A 15,527-nucleotide genomic window follows, 5' to 3' on the forward strand; every position below is an offset into this window, starting at 1 on the left:
TAATTAACCTTTCCATTTGAGGCAACATGAGTAATAAGGCTGAAAATATTAACCAACTCACTGGCACCATCGATCCATTAATTCATTAATCAGACTTCCAAAATGCAGATTTTTAATCAAACTTTAATTGGAGCTATCTTCCACCAAAGAGTGTTCAGAGCCAGCCGGGTAGTTATAAACCATCGACATACGTTTCTTGACTTGGATAATGCATTTTAAGATGACATTCCTGATAAAACACGATTCATCTCTGTTGTTGAGGCAAAGGGGGGGGCAAGAAGCAACAGTTCTCATTAAATACCTTCAGCGAGACACCCTAGACCAAACGGTGCATCAGTTAATCAATTGCTTATAAACAAGATTGTACATTGATTTTACTGCCTGCCACGTGAATCAGATCTCTCAAGATGCTTTTGGCATACAGGCAGCAGCTAGGTTGAGCTTCTCTAACTATGGCTGCAAAACAACTGATGGATCTCAGTGGCTTTAGGAAGATCTTTCCCAACACATTGACCTGATTATCCAAATGTTAGAGATTCAGGCTACATCTGCACTACACATTTGCAATGGAAGTACTAGATGATGTTTTGAAAGCTTTTTTTAAGAAACGTTTTAAAAGATGTTTTCTTTTAATGTGTTTTAAAGTTTGTTTTTATCATGTTTCAAAGTTTTTAGTGCTTTTGTTTGCCACCCTGGGCTCCTCCTGCCAGGAGGAAGGGCGGGATATAAATCAAATAATAAACAAATAAATAATAGTACTACACTTTAAACAACCATAGCTTTCCCTAAAGAATCCTGGGAACTGTAGTTTGTTAAGGGTGCTGAACTGTAGTCTGTTAAGGGTGCCCCTTACAGGGCAGTAACTCCCAAGCTTCCCTGGGAAGACAGATTGACTGTTATACCACTCTGGGAATTGTTGCTCTCCTAATAACTCTCAGCACCTTTACCAAACTGCAGCTCCCAGGATTCTCTGGGGAAAGCCACGACTGTTTAAAGTGGTATAAGAGTGCTGTAAATGTACAGTGCAGATGGAGCCTCACATGGAACAACACACACAACCAATCAAATGCAGGATCCTGATCATGCTGCAATTCATCCAGCTCAGAAATAGGCATAGCTTAATTTTTTGAAGTTCGCTGTCAAAAGTAACTGGGTGTGTACTGCTGATGCAAGGTTTAATGTTATGTGATTATTTATTTATTACACTTGTTAGTCACATGTTGCTGACTTGCAACGCATTTAAAAAAGCATTAATACATTATACCATAAAAACAAAACAACCTCCGTAACAGTCACAGGGAGCTTTGGCAGCGCACTTGTAACACAACAACATTTTCTCGGTCTATCAAAAGAGTCTTTACCTGGTGCTGAAAAGATGTCAGCAAAGGTGCTAGGTGGATCTTGCAGGGAGAGCGTTCCACAGATGGGGAGCCACAACAGAAAAGGCCCTCTCCCTTGTCACCATCCTCTAAGCCTACTTCACAGGGGGGACCTGGAGAGATCGGTATGAAGTGCCATCATGCTGTGCATAGATGTGCATAGATGGAGCCATCTTGATGCACGGGCATCCAAGATGGCATCAGCTATGTCATGGGTGGTGCTCCTGGAATGCTCCCACAAGCATTAAAAAAAGCTCCCTTGGAGCATAATCCCTACACTCTGCAACTCCCATAAGTTCGTTTTGGCCAGCAGGGATGTAGTTGTCCAGGGTCTCCCTTACTTTTTTGGGAGCAGGGTCCCAGCAGGGTCCCTACATTTCCAGCATCCTACAAGCAATCAGCATGAAAGGGGAGTGTGTTAGCCACTGAAAACTGTCTTCTAACATGCATCCTTATCCTTTCCTGCTGGTTGCAGCCAATGAAAAGAGGTGAGTCAGCCACTGAGAAGACTCTTTTCAGTAGCTAACACTCTTCCTTTTCATGTTTATTGGCTCCTAGGGACGTCTGTTGTTGTGAGAGAAGGCATTAACAAGGATCTCATTCTCAACTCTGCAGCAAAAGTGGGGGGCATGGCATGGCTGTGACTATTATGAAGGGACCCTGCACTTCTGAATTTGCCACTATACAACTGGATTCAGCCGGTAGAGCCCCGTTGTTCAGCAGCTCTTGCTAAGGTTTTAGACCAGCACATCTGCTCAGCATGCAGCCTTCCCCACTTTTTCCAGACAACTAAATCCAGAGCTACCAACTGCTTGGTAGGCACCAGAGCAAGCCCTCCTAACCAAAGTAGACAGTCTTATTAATGTCATAAATTGCTTCTCCAATCCATGCCCAACGTACCATAGAGCAAGCTAATATCAGGGCAGTTAAAAGAGCTCATTATAAGCAAGCAGATTCTGCAACTCCTCTAATATCTTGTAATACGCCAGCTTCCTTATGCATGCATGGTCTGAAGCCCCTTGCTGAATCCCCCCCCCCAATTAGGATAATATTTTCATTAGGTAGGATTTATAACCAAATAAATTGGACTCCATAGTCTCTTCTGCTGCACTGGAACAAGCTTGCAAGGAAACCTGTAAGTCTTGCTTTTGTATCAAGCACCCCCTTTGGTGCCCTGAAAATCACAGTATGAAGGATCCAGAAGACAAGCCCTCAAGAAAAAAACTTGGCCAGGTCAAGACCAGTGGTCCATCTGTCAAGTATCCCACCATCAAAAGCAGCCAGTTTTAGGATGTCTCAAAGGACAGATGGGGAACCTGTGGCTCACCAGCTATTGTTGGTCTCCAAATCCCATCAACCCCAGGCAGTGTGGACAATGGTCAGGGATGATGGGAGCTGTAGTCGAACAACATCTGGAGAGCCACAGGTTCCCCACCCTTGTCTTAAAGTCACACAGAGTTCAAAGGCAGCCCTAGAGCATTCCGTTCCCTAAGAGTTTGTGTTGGCTCAGCTGCTCACATCATCTGTTCCACTTAGAATGCAGTGAAGTGGGTTTTCTGCAAGTCTTTTAAAGTAAGAAGGGCCCAAGATGAAGTGAGGGATGCACTTCTTCTTGCATGCAACGTGCCATCAACCTTTGGAACTCATTGGCACCAGATGACATGCCACCCTCTAGCACAAACAGCCTTTTTTAAAAAAAAGGATTCTATGGAACATTGGTTTATCTGTGCCAGGTTCACAACCTCTGGTTTTAATGAGGAGGGACCCTTTTGTCAGCCCGACAGCTATGTTCCCATCTGGACCATCTGGTAGGACCACAAGCAAAAGTTGTTTGAGCAACAAATGTCAGTTTTGCTTTTGCCCAATAAGCTAGTTTCTAAACACACTCACATACCCCTTTCTGTCCTCCCTCCAGGCAAACAAGAAGCATCCTCAGAGGTCAAGGACAAATTTCAGCCCGGCAAAAACACTAAAGCAGCCTTTCCCAACCAGTGTGCCTCCAGATGTTGTTGGACCACAACTCCCATCAGCCTCAGCCAGCATTGTCAATGGTCAGGAAAGATGGGAATTGTGGTCCAACAACATCTGGAGGCACACTGGTTGGGAAAGGCTGCCCTATAGGCAGATGCAAAGCAGCACTGGTAAGGGGTGTGGCTGGGGGGAGAGTCCCAAGGGCCACACAGAGAGGCCTTGAGGGCCACCTCTCGTCCCGAGGTCCCTCATCCCTGGTTTACCAGATATTGGGGACAGTATCACCACCATCAGCATCAGGTCCCATTCGCCTTTAGGACTCTCGGTTGCCACCGTAAGCAGGTAGAATACTGTCTGGAGGAGGCACCACATCAGCAGCTGTGTCACATGAGGTGCCTCCTGCTGGACTGTGCCACTTCAGACTGAGAGCTAGGGCATCAAATATTTGAATGCCCCCACATGCAAGCGGTAAATACAAAACTAGAGGCAGTTGCTCCCCAATGTGCACATTTGGTATGCACAATGAGTCGTCGTCCCCCCCCGGATTACATAAGGAACCACTCAAATATTCAGTTCCTCACCACCACCAACTTTGCCATCCGAAATGGTATAGTCCAACAACAGGCACCGTCACACAAGGAGGGGGGTCATATGCTTCAGATCTTAGGCCGAGACAGCCAATGGGGGGGTCCAAATGTTGTTGGGCTACAGCTGCCATCATCCCTGATTATTGGGCATGCTGGCTGACAGGGATTGGACTCCAACAACATCTGGAGAGCCCCATATTGGCTACCCCTGTCTTAGACAAAACTTTCATCTGGCACAGTTCAGCAATCTTACGACCAGCAGGAACTGATGGCTCCAATGTCAGTGGTGCAGTGGAATCCACTCCAGGCTTTAGTTTGAACTTCAGCTTCAGCACCTTGGACAGCTTCTTAAAAGTTCTGGCTAAATCCTGGACTGGATTCCACTGCCCCACTGACATGGAGCCACCAGCTTACATCCCCATCCCCATTCCGCCATCCACACTTCAGTCTCCTCTCTCTGCTGCTGTTGATGTGCAGTACGGAAGGTCAACAGCGCATGGCCAGAATCAAGCCCACAGCAACGCAGCCAGCTTAAGTGTCTTCTTCAATAGCCAGCCCTATTATTTAAAGTCTCTTATTAGCTATCGCCTGGTAGCAGCTTCCCCTAAATTTTAAACTGTCCATCCTCCATTATTGATTTCTTCTCCCATTAAATTCTGGTCTTTGCTTAAGCCCTTAGCACTAACTAATTCCAAGCATGTATTTACTCCTCTCCAATACTCGCCCACCTCCATCACTTTCCATTCACTCCGTTTCCGGGCTGTCAAGTTCTTCCATCATTCTTTAAGCTTCATCAATAGAAAAAAACATCCCACCAGGTTGCTTTTGCAATCACAGACAATAAAACATCTCTCTCCCCACCACCACCAATAGCCTCACAACTCCAAAATGTGAAGAACAGATGAGATCTTTGTTTTAGAGCAGTGAGTGGGAAAGCTGTGGCCCTCCAGATGAAGTTGGACTACAATTCCCATCAGCCCCAGCCACCATAGTCAATGGTCAGAGACGATAGGAACTGGGATCCAAAACATTTGGAAGGCCAGAGGGTCGTCCCCCCCCTTTTAGAGTCTAACGTATCACTGAGCCCTAGGAGGAGAGACTGAAAGAACTGAGCAAGTTAAGCCTTGAGAAGACTGAGGGGAGATAGGATAGCACTCTTCAAGAACTTGGAAAAGTTGCCACACAGAGGAGGGCCAGGATCTCTTCTCAATCATCCCAGAGTGCATGTCACGGAGTAATGGGCTCAAGAGGCAGCCAGCCAGGTTTCCGATGAATGTCAGGAAAAACATCCTAACTGTTAGAGCGGTACGACAATGAAACCAATGACCTGGGGGGAGGGGCTCTCCAACATTGGAGGCATTCAAGAGGCAGCTGGACAGCCACCTGTTGTGTATGCTTTAACTTAGATGCCTGCACTGAGCAGGGGTGGGACGTGATGGTCTTATAGGCCCCTTCCAACCTTACGATTCTATGACAGGTCTACCACTGGCCAATTTCTAATGGACCATCTCACCCCCACAGTTACTGAGACTTCTTCAAAGGATGCTGGAATTGGATGGCAAGTTTTAACTGGAGATGGGGAGGTTGGAGACAAGATAAGGAAACTGGCAGCTGCTGGGATGCTGCCCAGCGATACCGTGTTCTGACCCTGGCCCTGCCAGAAATATTCCTTTTATGCAAGAGGGCAAGCTCAGAGTCCCACAACACAAATTACCAAGAGATCTTATGAGCCTACTTTGTACCGAGTCAGTCCATTGGTATAAGGCAGACTGGAAGCCGTTCTCCAGGATCTGAAACAGGGCATCTGTTTCCTACCTGGAGATGCCGGGAATTGAACCTGGGACATTCTGCATGCAAAGCAGATGCTCTGCCCCCCGAGCTACGCCCCATCCTGAGTGTAGGAATCTGCCTTATCCCAGCTCAGACTAGTTGCCCATCCAACTCAGCACTGACCACTCCTAGAGTGGGGGGGCAAACCTTTTTTGGCTGAAGGGCCATATTCGCCCTTGGCTAACTCTCTGGGGGCCACATGCCGGAAGTGGGTGTGCTCACCCTACACTCCCACGCTTGCACGTGTGGACACACACACTGCTCACCCTTTTCCCATTCCTTTTGGCAGCTAGTAGTTTGGGGTTGAGGAGGAGGTGGGCTTGGAATTCCAAGATAAGAGGATATGATGACTTCAGCTCCAAGGAGATTAAACTGGGGGTGAGCAACCGGTGGCTCTCCATTGGACTCCAGCTCCCATCATCCCGTACCATTTGCCATGCTGGCATGGGTTGATGGGAGTCAGAGTCCAACAACATATGGAGGGCCACAGTTTCCCCACCCTTGGCTTAAATTCTCCAAGGGAGACTAAGGGAAGAGTCGTCACTCAATGGCAGAGCATCTCCTAAAAGGCAGGGCTGGGATGGACCCCTGCGTGAAACCCCTGAGAGCCACTGCCAGTCAGGGTAGATGGACCAATGGCCTGACTTGGGATACGGTGGCTTCCTATGTTCCTATGAAAGTCTTGCGAGGTAGGTCACTCGTCCTCTTATTTCACCAATGGGAAAGAGAAGATCGCACACGCCCCTCATTACCTGCAGGTGAGCCCGGATCTGCAAACGGTTGGGGAGCTGGAACCAAACTGTGGACAGAACTGGAGCGGCTGATGCCCTTGTAGGATCCAAGTCCTTTGAGGCTTGTTTGCCTCATTCACACATTGCTTGGCACACGCCTGAACATCTTAGCGTATGAGGAAAGCTGGGAAAGAGCCACCTTGCCAAAGGGATGCAGGCAGCAAGCCTACACACACTGACCTGGGAGTAAGTCTTAGAGCAGAGGGTGGGGGCCTTTCTGTCTGGCCCTTGGGACTTTTCCCTAGCCACACACCCTCGCTCCTGGCCACTCCCCTCAGTGGCCTCGTCTCACACCCTCCTCTAGGGTTTTTGCCAGGCTGGACTGTGTCCTTGAGCTCTCAAAATGTTTCTAGCTTGCCCGGATGGAGTACAGAGGAGGGGTGTGTGGATGTGTTTAGGAACCAACCGGCCACATAAGGGTTAAAAATCACATTAGTTGCTCTGCCTACTTTTGCCTCTGGCCCCTCCCACCACTTGCATGTGGACCCGGAGGGAATGCAGTCCTTGCTCTGAAAAAGGTTCCCCACCCATCTTTAGAGCATGCGCAAAACATTTCATACTCCTCCGGGAACCAAAGTCAGACTCTCCACTGGTCCGTTACCAACAGAAGCACCACCAAAACCAAACTTCACCCTTATAGAGGTACAGAGCCCCAACCCCCAACTTGCTCTTCAACTATCGGACTCAACAGGTTCCCTTTTTTTGAATGGGTGACCCAGAGAGGGAAGTGACAAGGTCTGTTTTTTTCCCCCAAAAACACAGATTCTGAAAACGCTCCAAGAAAAATAACTCGGGGACATTCCCCTGCCTTTGCTTCATTCCCTTGCCAATGTTTCTTTATCAGTTACACAAAAGCCACAGAATCATGGAAGCAGAAGGAAAGAGCTAATTAAATATAAGCAAATATGCTTATTTCATTTTTTTAAAAAAAAAATCTATATAACTTTTAGCCACGTTTATTATATTAGAAGAAATCAGGGGAGTCTCGTCTCTGCAGTATTTTCCTTACTCACTATGAGCCCCCACTCACCCACCAAGGCAATGGGGTAGCCAATATGGTGCCCTCCAGATGTTGTTGGACTCCAGCTCCCATCAGTCCTAGCCAGCATGGGCAATGGCAAAGGATGATGGGTGTCGTAGTCCAACAGCATCCAGAGGGCACCATAATGGCTGCTCTGAAATCCTAGCCTGATCTGTGAGGGATCCATTTGGTTCCAACGATTCTGCCTTCAGACAACAGCACTGGTCCAGATGACCCTGGGATTCTTTTCGGCCTTAAAGATGACACAACACTTAACATTTAATCTATATTCATTCATTTTGGGAATGACTCTGAAATGCAGCGAATGAGTCATTGAAAAAACAGGACCAGAACAGGCATATTTATCCTAAATTATGTCTTGATGGGGCAGAGTGGAATTTTGATCTGGGAAAGAAATCCCCCTCGGTGCCATTCTACTCATACCACTAAGTAAATAATACAGACCTTTCCTCAGGGTGATTCATATATAAAAGGCTAATGCAGTTCTAGGAAGCATCAACCTAACTACAGCTTCCAGTTTGTCAGTAGTAATGGCACCGCTCTCTTCTGCTCTAGTCTGCCCTCACCTGGAATTCTGTGGTGTGGCTGCAGCTCAGGGAAGGTCCCAGGTTTGATCTCCAGCATCTCCAGCTAGGGCAGGGAGTGTCCTCTGTCTGAAACCCTGGAGAGCCTCTGTGGACAATACTGAGCTAAGTGGTCCAGTAGTCTGACCCACTATAAAGCAGATTCCTACATTCCTATGTCTTAAAGAAAGGGCCATATCTCAGGGGCAGAGCATCAGCTGGGAATGCAGAAGGGCCCAGATTAATCCCGGTCCCCTCCTGGTAGGGCTGGCATTGGCCCCCACCTGAAACCTTGGAGAGCTGCTGCCAGTCGGTGTGGACAATACTGCTTTTGATGGACCCATGGTCTGACTCAGTACAAGGTAACTTCCTGTGTCCACTTCTGGACACATGTGGATACATCAGAATTTATGCAGAGGAGAGAGACGATGACGGGGAGAGGACCAAAGACCAAGTCCGGTGGGGAAAGGTTGAAGGAGTTACGTGTGCTTAGTCTGGAGAAGGGACAGTTCAGAAGCAACATGGTATCCATCTTCACATATATGAAAGGCGGTCACAGGGACGATGGAACAAGTTTGTCCAGAGGGCAAGATCTTAACCAACGGGTTCAAATGACAGGAAAGGAGATTTTGACTAAACATTAGGAAGAAATTCCTCATGTTCCAAGCTGTTTGATCATGGGACAGAGTGCCTGCCTTGGAAGGCAGTGATCTCGCCTTCGTTAGAGGTTTCTAAGCAGAGGCTGGATGGTAGCAGTGGATTTCCTAGACTGTTGGTGGGCTGGACTAGATGACCCTTGAAGTCCCTTTCACTCTATCATCCTATGACAGCAATATTATTAGACAAATTCATGAGGGATAAGGCTATCAATGCCAGCTAGGTACAATGGCGACACTCTGCCTCCACAGTTGGAGGCAGTATGCTTCTGGATAGACGCTGCTGGAAACTGCAGGAGGAGAGAATGCTGCTATGCTCAGGTCTTGCTTGCGGGCTTCCCACAGGTGCCTGGTTGTCCACTGTGAGAACCGGATGCTGGACTAGATGGGCCATTGGCCTGATCCGGGAGCAAGGCTCTTCTTATGTTCTTAATGTCCTTACGACAATCCTCTAAGGTTGGCCAATGTTGTCACTGTCCTCCAAGGTTGGCCAGTGTTGTCAAGAGTGAGAGGTAGGCACAAGAGTGAGACATTTGGGCCCAATGACTTGATGACTGTGCCAAGATTTGAACAGAGGGTGCCCAGCGCACAGCTTACAGTCTGAACTGCTATACTACACCACCTTGCCTTCAGATGGTTAACTATTCTTCAGGCGCTAGACCATCTCCTTGCATGCAGAGGGGCCCCAGTTCAGTCCCCAGCATCCCCAGATAGAGCTGGGAGAGATTCCTGTCTTGAAGTCCTGGGATGCCGCTGCCAGTCAGGCAGACAATGCTGAGCTAGTTGGATCAATGGTCTGACTCAGTAGCGGACAGCCTCCTTACATTCCTCTACTCTGTCCCTTTCCCCCTGTACATCCTCTTTTTAATAATATGCACATGGTAAAATAACATGCATCTTTTGAGCATTTTTTAGCACTGGCTTGGCTGGGCTCTGCATGCAGCGTTTAATGCCAGACGCCAGGATTTTGCCCCAGAAGGCTGCTTTCAAATGCCAGAGTCCAAGCCTCGTGCCATGGCTGAAGGAGGAGTAAGTGGCCAACAGCTGGGAGACAGTTCTGGATCTCTCCTGGCATCTGAGCCACAGGAAAGGAAGAAAACAGTGGAAATTCAGCAAAGCTGGGCGGTGTAGTGTGTGCATATGACATCAACTCTCCCAGGGGTGGCAGCCTTGAGGGATGCGTCCTGCTGCCCATTGGGGAAAATAATAAACCTGACTAATGAGGAGGAAATGCGAAGTGCTTACAGCAAAGACCATGACAGAAAGGACACCTCTGATGGTCTGCCATAATTCACTTTCCATTGCATAAGGACTAGTGTAACATACAGAGTTAACTTCTGAGCACAGGAGAGCTCAGTTCAAATTTCAGCTTGCTACTTGGCCTCTGTGCCTTCAACTGCCCCCATCTGCAACAGGAGAACATCATAATACTGGCCTACCTTACAGGACTGTTGTGAGGATTTACTGATATGCACTTTGAACTTTTGGAATGTCCTATATAAATGCTTCATGGAAGATGGGTCTGTATTGGTCACAATGACTAACGGTGCCTCCATGTTCAGGGGCTATCTACCCCTGAGCTCCAGATGCTTTGCCTCTGCAACAAGGAATGGAATGATCATTCCCTTCATGGCTTGCTTGTGGAGTTATTCCCAGAGGCATCTGGTTGGTCACGGGGAAAAACAGAATGCTGGACTGCAGAGATGGACTAGCGGTGGACTCTGAACACGGCTGGGGTGGACCAAATCATTATTTGCCTTATTCCATTCAGGCCATGTTTGACTTTTGGCACGCTGAGGCAAGGCTTCTTGCTGGGTGGAGGAAAAAAGAGGAGAGAGTCAAGCCCCTGCGCAAACAGACCTGTGCCGAGTTCAGCCCCCAAAGTGGGAAGAAAAGACATTGGACACATCAAGCACTTCCTGAAACAATAAATAAAAGCGCTCTCTCTCTCTCTCTCTCTCTCTCGTTTCTGTGGTGCTCCTCATTGGGGGACCTTGGACCAGTCACTCTCTCCCAACCTAATCTACCTCGCAGGGTTGTTGTAAGGACAGAATGGGGAGGCTGGAGGACCAAGTGTGCCACCTTGAGCTCTGTTGAGAAAAGGCTGGATATACAAACACGACGTTCTAACATGTTCTCCAGGATGATGGCCGTGAAACTGGGCTCCAGCGTTTGGCCTTAGCTCCACCACCATCACCCACTCCTGAAAAGTCCTTGGGGTGGTGGTGTTTGTGTTCTGATTATACTGACTAGTTCCTAGAACATATGCACAACAGGGCACTCCTTGCTTGATAAAACACTATCTGCATCCAAGTCACTTTCAGCTCAATCCTGTTTACTATTCCAGGCAAATACTTATCCCACCCAATCCCTTGCAAGTGTCTAGACTAGAGAATACCCACTTTAGACAACAGTGCTGTAACTAGTCATTTCTACACCCAAGATTCCTACCTCCATTTCTACATCCAATAGAGGCAGGGTCTCAGTTCTAAACACACACAGAGAAGAGTTGCTCTGAGCTTATTATTTTAGGTAGCAGTTACTCCTTTGGATAGCAGCGACATGAAAGGACAGCCTCATGTCTCTGATTTTTTTCTCCTTCCTCATCAGCAATAGTGAGTGTCTGATGTGCTGTACTGTATTAAGCTGCAAGCCAATAAGAAGCTGCATAACTCCATCTAATCTGCTGCCCTTACTAAGCCTCACAGCAATGAAATGAAAAGGGCACATTATACCATTTGAGAGTATTAAAGCAAGTATTCATGCACTTCCTTGAGTCTTGATACCTACTTTACACTCCCTGTTCTGTTACTGTACTGCGAGGCAGCCACAAGGGAAACTTTGAAGCAATATCCTCAATATTTGAAATATCCGGGTAATCACAGTTCTTCCTTCAGTTTTGACCCTGTGAAAAGAGACCCCAGTTCTTTCTGTCTCCTCCGGAGGGCCCAAACACAGTGACTGGAGGAATTGCAGGGAAATCTTTTGCAAGACAACAGTGGCATTTGCAAATATGGGGGGGGAGTACAACAGCAAAGAAATTCAGCATGATGCAAATTATGAATGGATTGTGCCGTTGTGCATACAACACTAAGGTTCCAAAAGGACAGATGCCACAGATGCTCATTTGGTCTTTCCTCAGATGCGTGAAGCAGGACAAGGTGACACTTTCCAAAGGAAAGGCCTGTTCTAGAAGGCATTGCAGAAGATGGCAAACAGCTCACAGTAGCCTGGCAGATCTCAGCCAAGTCCCCCACCTCCACCTCCAAGAATGAGATGCTCAGAAGTCATTGAAAGGATGTTTAAGAAATTGAACATAACTTATCTAAGCAACCCATCCATCCACCCGCCCTTAAGCTGTCCATCTATTTCCTCGCCTGTCATCCTTCCTTCCACCCACCAGCCACCATCCTGTGCCTCCAAGGCGTCCATCACTCACTCTCCTCTCAGCTCCCCCCACCTCCCCAGGGCCATCACTCTATCCTCTCCCACCAGCCATCATTCTCAACAAGCCTCAACACCCCCTGCAAGCATCCATCATCACACCCTTCTTCCATCCCCCTCTGCACACACACACACACACACACACCCCTTTTCACTATCCCACCACCACAACTTTCCCCTCTTTGCACAGTTTCTCCCCCCCCCAAGTAGCAACAATTTACATTGCCTATTTTTTTTTAACAAACAGGTGTATTATCTTGCTTTTACACATACAGATCTGTTCCAAATCGAGCCATTTTATATTCTCCAGAGACCCACCCCAGCGCTCCGCGGCTGCCTCTCCCCCTTCCCACATTTGCCAAGCAGAGGATCATTGCAACATCCACACAGCCAGGTCTCTGGACTTCCTCCTTGCCTCACACAACCATTTTGTGGAGATGGCCAGGGGATGCTCCGCTTCCCCCTCCCTAGGCGAGACACCGCTTTAGATCTTCTCCCTTACCTGGGGATCGGAGCCCCAGAGGCCTGGAGGCTGAGTTGATGATCCGAAAGAGGGTGTCCCGGAGGGGGGGGAGAGATTAAAAAATATGGGAGGGACCCCCTCCCCAAAAGAGAGAGCAGAAGGAGGTGGGCATTCAGGGCAAGGGGAAAGTGGCAAAGACCTTTGACGGGGTGGGGGTGGGGAAGAGAGACACGGACGTCACTCCTGAAACAGAGCAAGGGCTTCGAAGGACCCTTATTCCCGGGGTGCCCAGCAGCCTTGGACGATGAGGGGGACCCCAAGATGGGTAGGAAGGAACTAAGTTTGGGAAGCCAAGGAACAGCCGACATCCTTGGCAGAGTCCTGGATTGCTGAGGGCGCCCCGAAAGAAACGAGGCTGCCCCAGTCCCGATGCCGAGGAGCGCCAGGCAGCCTTCACCCAAGGAAGAGTGAAGGAGAGGGGGAGGACCTTGGATTGGGGCGGGGGGAAGAGACGGGACCCAGGAGTGGGCTGCAGCGGAGTGCGGGGAGAGGGAGCTGGAGGGGGCCGAGGAGCCCCCTCCGTTTTAACCCTTGGCGGTGCAAGAGGGAAAGGCGGGAGGCTCTCCCGCGGCTTTGCTTGCAGCGCGTCCAGAGAGAGGTGGTTGCGGCGGGTCTCCTGTGGCCAGGCTGCGGGGGGGGGGAGCGGCTAGAAGCGGCGGCGGCGGCGGCGGCTTCTCCTACCTGAGAGACTCTACGGAGCTCGGATCTGCAGGCTGGTCGGCTCCTTTCCCCCCTTTTCTCCCCGCTCCGCTCGCGGCAGCCTGGGAGGCAGGCGGCTTGTTGCAGCTGCTGTTGCCGGAGACGAGGAGGTCGAGGAGCCAAAGCGACGCGCTGCGATCTGGCGGCGGCGAGAGCGCGGCCAGCAGGACTAGGCGAGAAGGAGCCGAAGGGTGCCTCCGGGTGGCGAACGGAGGAACTACACGGTGCAAGAAAATTCCGAGTTTTTTTGGGGGGGGGTGTTTCAATGTGGGGGAGAGAAAGAGAGGTTAGGGTATAATGGAGGAGGAGGTATTTCTAGAAAGATGGTAGCGCATGAAATAAATATTATAAATATAATTATACGACACATCCTGCAGCCACAGAAAGAGGCACTTTCGAATTTATGCCATCACGTTTGGTTGCAAACAAAAGGCATAATGATGACAAACGGCGCGCAGTAAAGGGGCGCGCGGGGTGTGTGTGGAATAACAGCACGAAAGCGCTGCGAGCATCAAAATGGGTTGGGCTCTTTAAAAACCTGTAATCACCGACTCCACCACCACAATTTCTGGCGCGTGGGTTTCAGGGTGAGCCTGGGAAGGGGAATATTGTTGGGGTGCAATGTGGAGAGGCGGGAGGGTATAACTGGGGAGAAGCTACATGGGGAGTTGCCAGAGGACGCCGGTCAGGGAGGGAGCAAACTCTGGGGTGCTGAGAGATGGCCAAAGTGGTGATGGGCTACAGAGAGGCTAGTAAATAAAAACAGGACGATAGGGGGCTACTGTTGGGGTGAGGCATAAGCCCCAAAGGGGCTGCCAATAAGACTGCGAATAGGAGAGGAGAAAGATTTGAGGGGGGAGGCAGAGGGAACCCCCACCCTTGCCCAGCGTCCCTGGCTGCTGGTCTTTTCATAGCAGCCTAACACAGAGTGAGCAAAGGAGGCATAGGAGAGGCGAAAGTTCCTCCTGCAGCGTGAAAAGCAGAGGAGCACAAGCAGCGGGAAAAGGTGGCAACAGCGGCGGGGGCAGGAGTGGCGAGGAGGACGCTGAGATCTGAGGCGGGGGTGTGTCTGTGCTGAAAGGCTGCAGAATAAAGGGGAGTGGGATTTGTGGGGCCCTTCCAAAGGAATGCTGTGGTCATGGGGAGGGACACTGAAGAGGAGGTGCTGTGGGGCACAGAAATGTAGTGGCAAATGCAGAAGTGCGGAATCACAGACACTCCCCCCCCTTATTTTTTGCTGCTGGGTTGAGAAGAGATCCTTGTTAATATCTTCCCCCACAACAGCAGCGTGAACTAGTGAAAAGAGTCTTCTCGGTGGCTGACTCGCCTCCTTTCAACAGGAAAAGGCAAGGAAGCATGTGAGAAGACTCTTCTCAGTGGCTAACACACTCCTTTTTATGCTGATTGGCTTGGACAAAAGGACTCTGGTGGGAGTCTGCTCCCAAAGAAGAAAAGTGGCTAAGACCCCTTAGGTCCCAGATGACTACACCCCTGGTGGGGAAAAGCCATGGCTCAGTGGCAGAGTACCGGGTTCAATCCTGGGCATCTCTAGGCAGGGCCTCTGTTTGAAATCCTGGACAGCAGCTGCCAGTCAGTGTAGACAACACCGAACTAGATGGACCGACGGTCTGACTTTGTAGGGCTGCCTCTCTTTTGAAAGGGCTTCTGTGCCTTGGTCAGGGGCAAACACGCAGAGCAGACTGCAGCGGGTGCAGCGTTTGTCCCGCACGAGGGAACAGCGGCGAATCTTTCTTGCTGAATTTCTGCCTGTTGCACAGCCCTTAAAAGCGGGGGAGGAAGTGAGGGTCTGTCCCTGACAGGCCAGAAAAGGGGAATGGTTGGGGACACGTGGGCTCTCCTTTCCGTCATTTACTGTGCAGGAGAGGAGAGATTCCACCTCATGACGAGCGGACAGCAGCATCTGGGAGGCAGGAGGTGGAATCTGGGGGGAGGCTGCCTTCAAGGGGGGGGGAACCAGCAGGTGAAGCAGCCCAGACGCTGCCTGCCCCTTTGACTACATCCAGCACGTGTCACGTCTGCTC

The 15,527-nt window shown here is 49.6% G+C and overlaps 1 protein-coding gene across 1 annotated transcript in view; it reads right to left on the bottom strand.

The window, feature by feature from the left end:
* GRIK4 (glutamate ionotropic receptor kainate type subunit 4) overlaps positions 1 to 13,609 on the bottom strand; it is a 452,002-nt gene extending 438,393 nt beyond the window's left edge. The window contains exon 1 of the mRNA XM_061592684.1: positions 13,468 to 13,609. The gene's annotated coding sequence lies outside the window, so the exon portion shown is untranslated. The remainder of the gene's footprint in view (positions 1 to 13,467) is intronic.
* Between the last annotated feature and the right edge of the window lie 1,918 nt (positions 13,610 to 15,527).

The sequence above is a fragment of the Rhineura floridana genome, chromosome 12 (assembly GCF_030035675.1).
Source record: "Rhineura floridana isolate rRhiFlo1 chromosome 12, rRhiFlo1.hap2, whole genome shotgun sequence".
Lineage (NCBI taxonomy): Eukaryota > Metazoa > Chordata > Lepidosauria > Squamata > Rhineuridae > Rhineura > Rhineura floridana.